This window comes from Elaeis guineensis, chromosome 11 (assembly GCF_000442705.2).
Source record: "Elaeis guineensis isolate ETL-2024a chromosome 11, EG11, whole genome shotgun sequence".
Taxonomy (NCBI): domain Eukaryota; kingdom Viridiplantae; phylum Streptophyta; class Magnoliopsida; order Arecales; family Arecaceae; genus Elaeis; species Elaeis guineensis.
This window is the reverse complement of record NC_026003.2, coordinates 122764800-122772673: the sequence shown is the minus strand read 5'-3', so window position 1 is coordinate 122772673 and position 7874 is coordinate 122764800.

Genomic DNA, 7874 nt, shown 5'->3' with positions numbered 1-7874 from the left:
GTGCTGCCATCTGAATTTAAACTTACTGTCAAACTTTCGAGAGTAAATCTAGATCAGCTCTCTGATATTCAGAATTGTTCGGCTCATTATATTGTTCGACTCTTACTATTGGCAATCCGATCTCAAGTGGAATTATCGTCTCAGTTTCGTAGGCTAAGTTGAATGACGATTCTCCTGTCGGTATATGAGAAGTTATCTGATATACCCATAAGATTAAATATAATTCTTCCATCCAGAGATCTTTAGCTTCATTCAGTCTGATCTTGAGACTATATAAAATTATTCGGTTTGTAACCTTCATTATATCGTTGGACTGTGGATGACCGACTGAGGTGAGCTTATGTGTAATATAAAATTTCACATAAAATTTTTTGAAGTTCTGATTGTCAAATTATCGATCATTGTCGGTGATGACGGTATGTGATAGATCGAACCTGCAAATGATTGATTTCTGAATGAAGTCTTCCATCTTACTTACGGTGATTTGTGCCAAAGATTTATCTTCCACACATTTGGTGAAGTAATCAATGACCATCACTATAAATTTGTTTCTGATCGAATGTCGGAGGAAAAGGATCAAGTATGTCGATTCTCCATTGTGCGAAGGGCCATGGTGCAACAATTGATATCAATTGGCTAGCCGATTAATGTTGTATGTTAGCATACTTCTGACATGGTTCACATATTCGGACAAGTTCAGCTGCATCTTTTTTCATGATGGGTCAATAATATCCTTGTCGTAAAACTTTATAAGCCAATGATTTGCCCTCCAAGTAATTTTCACAAATCTCTTCATGAACTTTTCAGAGTGCATAGTCGACATTCGTTGGTCTCAAACACTTTGGTAAGAAAAAAGAGAATGACCTTTTATAAAGTTATCCATTTATTCAAATATATCGTGAGGCCATCCACCATAGTCGTTTAGCTTCTGAAGGATCTACAAGTAGAGTTTCATCAGTCAAATACTGGATGATCGGATCCATCCAGCTTGACTCGTCATTGATTTGTAGCACTTTTTCAACTTTGTTAATACTCGGTTATTCAAAATATTCAATGAACATCCGATCAAGTGAGCTGAATGAAGTAATTACGAGTCGAGAAAGTACATCAACTCGAGCATTCTCTGCTCTTGGAATATGAGAGATCACAAAATATTTTAAAGTTGATATAAGATCTTTCACTTTCTGAAGGTACTTCATCATAACAGGATCTCGAATTTCAAACTCGTCCTTAACTTGCCCGATAATCAACTGTGAGTCAGTGAAGACCTTCAAATTATTAATATCAAGTTCTTTGATAATCTTCAAGCTAGCTAGAAGAACTTCATACTCGGCTTGATTATTTGAAGCTTTAAAATTAAATCGAAGGGCATATTCGGTTACGATCCCTTCGAAGTTGGTAAAAATGAGGCCGACTCCACTGTCTTGTGCGTTGGTTACTCCATCAATGTGCAGCACCCAAACCGATGCTAAGTCGGCCTCAAGAGTTCAATTTGCTTCGATTTATCATCAAGTTCATCCTCAGGATTATTATCGGATATGGTGCACTCTACGATAAAGTCGGTCAAAACTTGCATCTTCATTGACGGTTGCAGATGATATTGAATATCAAATTCACTAAATTTTATTGTTCATTTCGATATTCGACCTGAAGTATCAGGTCGGTATAGAATTACCTTCAATGGCTGATCTGTCAGAAAACTATTGGATGTACCTGAAAGTACGGATGAAGTCGTTGTGTTGATATGATCATAGCATAGATCATCTTTTTTGCTCTTGAATATCAAATTTCAACATTATGAAGTACCTTAATGGTGTAATAAATCAGTCATTAAATTTGATTTTCATCTTTTTGGACAAGTACCGAACTAACCGTCTCTGTTGAAGTCGTCAAATAAAGGTACAATATTTCTTCTACCTTTGATTTTATGAGTAATGGTGGAGATGTCAAATATTTTTTTAGATCCTTGAAGGACTGTTGGTACTTATCTGACCATGAAAAGTCTTTTGCTTATCTTAAGATCTTGAAGAAAGATAAACATCTTTCTATCGATCTTGAGATAAATCGACTGAGTGCGACAATCCTTCCAATGAGTTGTTGTATCTCTTTCTTAGAGCTTGGATACTTCATATTGATAATAGCCTTTATTTTTCAGGATTAACTTCAATTCCTCATTGCGACACAAAAAATATGAGAAATTTTTTGAAAGTTACTCCAAATGCACATTTAGTTGGATTCAATTTTATCTGATATTGATGAAGTGTATCAAAGACTTCTTTCAGATCCCAAATATGATCAAAAATTTGAGAGCTTTTTACCAACATATCATCAACATAGACTTTCATGTTATGTCTAATTTGTACTTTGAATAGTTTGTTGATCAGTCATTGATAAGTAGCTCCGATATTATTTAAATCGAATGGTATTACTTTATAACAGTAAATATCTTTATCGGTTATGAAGACAGTATATTTTTCATCTTCGAATGCCATCCGAATCTGATTGTAGCCCATGAAGGCATCCATAAAGCTCAAAAGTCAATATTTCGAAGTCGCATCAACTAGTTGGTCGATCTTTGGTAAGAAAAAATTGTCTTTCAGAAAAGTTTCATTTAAATTTATGTAGTCGATGCAGATTTTCTATTTTTCATTGACTTTTCTCACCATCACTATGTTGGTGAGCCAATCGGGATAATTGACTTCTCTGATGAAGCCAGTCGCAAGGAGCTTGTCGACTTCTTCATCGATGACCTTCTGCCTTTCAGGAGCAAAAGGTCTTTTCCTTGTCCCACTGGCCTCATTTTAGGATCAATATTCAGCCAATGAGTTATTATTTCTAGAAAAATTTTTGGCATATCGATTGTCGATCAAGCAAAAATATCGATATTTGCTCTTAGTAGATTCATCAGTTGTTGTCACTCCAGATCAGACAATTGCAATCTAATTTAGTCTGTCTTCTCAGGATCTTCTTCTTTTAATGAGATAGAAATCAGTTACTCGGCTGGTTCATCCCTTTCTTTATTTTCTCTTTAGTCCAACTTATCAACGGATAAAGAGTCTTCAGATTGATTATTCTTTATAAAGACCATGAAGTAATGTCGAGCAAGTTATTGATCTCCATGCATTTCTTCGATTTTATTTTTTGTTGAGAATCAGATCAATAAATGATATGTCGATACTACCACTTTCAAGGCATTAAGTCCAGATTGTCCAAGTATGGCATTATAAGCCGAGAGAACTAGGACGACTATCAATATCAGGAGAATGGAACTTTACTATGGATCTATTCTCGTGGTTAGTGGGAGAGTAATTTTTTCTTTAACGATAACTACATCTCTAGTAAAACCGACTAATGACGTAGAGATTCTTCTGAGTCGGTCAGTCGGTAGTCGCATTCGAAAGAAAGTCGAGTAAAAGAGAACATCGGTGGAACTTTCATTATCGATTAAAATTTTTTTTACATCATAATTTGCTATCATCATCGAAACGATGATAGCATCATCATGGGTGCTTGTATTCCTCGAACATCATCTTCCAAAAATAGATTATATTATCAAGTCATCATTTCTTTGCCTACTCTTCTTCAGAAGTTGCCCCACAATCCTTCGATCGTCTAGAAATCATGTTGATCACTCCCATCATTGGCTGATTGTTGATCGTTTTCTCAGTTTGTGGTTGAGACTGTTGGTCAATGAAAGGTTGAGTTGGATGATTTCATCAAAATTTTTTAAGGTAGCCACATCGGATCAGGGCCTCTATATTTCATCCTTGAGTTGAATATATTGTTCAGTATCATGACCATGATCACGATAAAATTGACAGTACTTCTTCTTGTCGTGACTCTTTGATGGGCTTTCATCGACGGAGAAATCAAAGATACTCTTCTCCTTCGATCTTCATTAAGATCTACACACGAGGAGTAGAAAGAAGAGTATAGGAGTCATACCTACTGCCATAGTTGTTCGCTTTAGACTCATGAAGCTCGCTTATTGGTCGTTGACCGACTTGGTTCGAGCGGAGCTTCATTTTTTTTTTTTTTCTGACCTTTTTTTCCTATCTGGTGCGTCAGAAGTACCCTCATCTAGGAATATACTTATATGCACATTCCAAGAGTTCAGCATAGGTTCGGAGGAGAGTCTTTTTAGAAAGTAAGTCAATCTGAATCTCCTCAGACCTCTCTTCATGATCGAGATGGCCATATCTTCATTAAGGTCTCTGATCTCAAGTGTAGCCGTATTAAAGCAAGCTACAAAATCTCTCGATATCTCTGTCTCACCTTACTTGATGGAGAAGAGATTGTCTGATGTTCGTGGTACCTTTGACTAGTGCTAAAATGGACCACGAAGGAATACTCGAGCTGTTCGAAAAATTTATTCTCCTTGACTGAAGTCCAAAATATCATGCTCGAGCAGCTTTCTGAATAGTTGCTGAGAAGCCAATACATAGGAGGACATCGGTGATCCTCTGGATCATCATAAGAGCCTTGTAACTCTCTAAATGATCAATTGATCGGTAGAGCCATCATATGGCTCCATCTGTAGCATCTTGAACTGAGATGGGATCGGTTCGTCTAAGATATGCTGAGAAAGAGGTTGGACAGTGTGAAGTTGAGATCGTTGGAAGACTTCCAACTTTCACTGGAGTCGGATAAGTTGGCGGTTGATCTTCTTGAATTTATGCTCATTGTCATCGAGTCGTCATTGCTGAAAAAATCCAGAGACTGAATCCCTAAAGAATTTAAGGATAGAGAAGCAGAAGGTACATACGGCCTCTTCTCTTCTTGATATCATGTACACAGAAAGGAGAGAAAGATCGTCATGAAGGATGAGCGGCATGATGAGAATACCGAGAACATGATGCTCGACTCAGTGAGAGCATCAAGACGGTCGCCGTTCTAGAGATGAAGAGGGTGAGCACCGTGAAGGACGACGGCTGTGCCTGGATGTCACTGAATGAGCCACCGGCTCCTCCATCTGTGGCTGCTACTGTTGCTGTGTCTGTTATTGTTGGAGGCTATGTACCACCTCTGTCAATACCTTCATTTGCTGTATTAAGTAGTAATTTGTACGTCCATAGTAATTACAGGATGCGAAGAGCTGGCTCTGCCAATGAAGGTGGAGGAGGGAGATCTTTCCGACGGAAGATTACCTCGTGGATCCTGTAGAATTATTTTAGCTCTGATTTTTGCTATGATTACTTGACTTTCTCCTCCTACCTGGTGCGCCAATTTGTTGCGGCCAATCTCTGTTGCGTCCGTTGCTGGTGAAGAGCACCTGCAAAATGAAGTCTACTCTGATCGAAATTATGTTCGATGGGGACTCTTCGATGCTTAAATCAGTGGAGAGTGATAATAGTAGATAAGTATTTAGAGAAGCAGAGTTTCAGCTCTAAAGAGTCATCACCAAATACTGTTCATTTATCTCCTTTTATAGATGAGTTGTTGGTAACCGTTTGTGACGGTTAAACACGTGAGTCCCGCTTATTTGGAATATTATGTGATGTGGGACGGACGGTTATATCCATCACTGATCATGTTCTGGCCATTATGCACTTTCTGCACTGACGATTTCTGATAAGCCGACTCTACGTCGATAGTCTGAAGATGTCGATTGTATGTCGGTAGTTAAAGAAATCCAAATGACCATCGATCGGCAATTCTGATATGCCGACGATCATCGGTCTGAAATCAGTTAAGCTGTTACAGTCAGAGTTTGCTTGGGATGGTTGAGAATAGCTGACTATTGATCGGCCAACGATTGATAGTCGGTGGTTCGTGCTCATCAGATCGATTGAAAGTCGGTATCGGAGGAGTCAGCTGAATTGCCCCAACACGTGTGTGTCTATATATATAAATATTTCAACAAAGTCAGCTCTAGCCGTCTTCTATATATATATATATATATATATATATATATATTTAGACTTAGTCCAACTTCTTATATAAAATGAAATTTGTATGTTTAGTAGCCCAATCTATTAAATATCAATCCGATAAATTAAATAAAAAATTGGATTGAATTAAATTTCTTTGGACCGATTTAAATTGAATTTTTAATAGATCAGCTCGATTTCAATTTTGATTTTAAGAAATCAATTAAGATGGTTCAATTCTAAAAAAAAAAAAAGATACCCCTAAGCTGATTCAATATATCGATAGATTCTTTAAAGATAGGTCTACAAGACATTCTTAGATGCAACAAATTTACCCACTAGCCAAAGGCACCAAAGAATTGCATCGGAATCTCTAGCATGCACAGACTAGTTCTACCATATGATGAAAATAGAGGGATTTCAGTAGACAATTGGTTTGCCATTTCTGCTTCTCTGGAGCATCTTTCGATGGTTTTACAATATATCAACTAATAGATTAGTCATAATATTTTCTTCGTTTTAACTCCCCTTTAAGCAATTACTGAGAGAACTCTCTTCCAAATTCTTTTCCAGTTTTATAATTTGGCCGAACACAAGAAAAATTTTAACCTTCTTTTTCTTCTTTTTTTATGGCAAAGTTTTCTATTAGATAGTCAAATAGAAGCTGCAAATGCTATAAATTTATTTCAATTTGGTACAGTAAAAACATTTGAATGTTTGAAAATATCAGTACTATTACAGCAAGTGAAAAAAGTGGATTAATGCCGTTGGACACTCATATAAAAGTTACAAATATTATCCTAAGAGACCATTTAGATGCTTGCATTTCTAGGTACAAAATTTATGTAAAAATATTGCATTTGTATTTGCAAGTGCTTATTTATAGAGATGGCAATTGGATCGGGTCGGATCATAAATGAGTCGGATCAGATACAGATCGAATCATAAAATATCAAATCTGAATCTGACCTATTTATTAAACAGATCAGATTTTTAAATCTGAACATGACCCATTTAATAATAGATCATCCGATCCGACCCATTTAATCTATTTATTAAATAGTTAACCTATTTAATCGATCCGATCCAACCCGTTTAACCTATTTATCGTTTAACTTATTTATTAGATGAGCAATCTGTTTAACCGACTTGATCCAACCCGTTTTAACAGTTAGAACATTAAAGAAGGAAAGAGAAAGAGGAGGCTTAGATTTAGTATTTCATCTATAACTAAATCAAAATAACAACAATCGGTAGCCTGTAGAAGAAGGCCGTCAAAGATTATTGCTGTTAGAAACAGTTGAATCAGCAAAAAAAGATATTCCAAAATCATCATAGCCTCTCTACACAAACCTTAAAACAAACCTCTGTACATTTTGACATTCAGCATAAAAAGTAGAAATCAAAACTCAAAAGAATACAAAACATAATACAAAACTAATGGAGAAAAAAAAAAAAGAAAATATGTCTTAGAAAGATTAAAGAAGCATGGAAGGAAAAAGGGAGAAAAAAATCTAAGATCTCAAACGGTCGTTGGGAAAAAAAGGGCATCGATCATCGAAAGAAGAAAAGAAAAAAAAATCTTAGATCTCGAGCAGCCAAGACACCAAGCGATACAATCGCACAAGCTCTCTCGATGATGGCGTTGGAAAAAAAGGCACTGACCATCGAAAGAGGAAAAGAAGAAAAATCCTGGATCTTGAGTGGCCAAGGCATCAAGTGGCATAATCGCACAAGTCCCTTCGGTGACAGCCATTGGGGAAGAAGGCACTGGCCACTGAAATAGAAAAAAAAAAAATGGCATAGATGATAGATCCATCGAGTGCGGACGGTCGAGTGCTGATGAAGCACCTCCTTTCAAGGACCAAAAAAGAAACCAAAGGAAAAGAAAAACTGTGAGAGGATGGAAGCACCGGAGGAGGTGGAAGTATCTGCCGGTGGCCATCGAAGGAATAGAGCTGTGGATGACCGAAGGAGGAAATCCTAGAGTATCGAGAGTCGAGA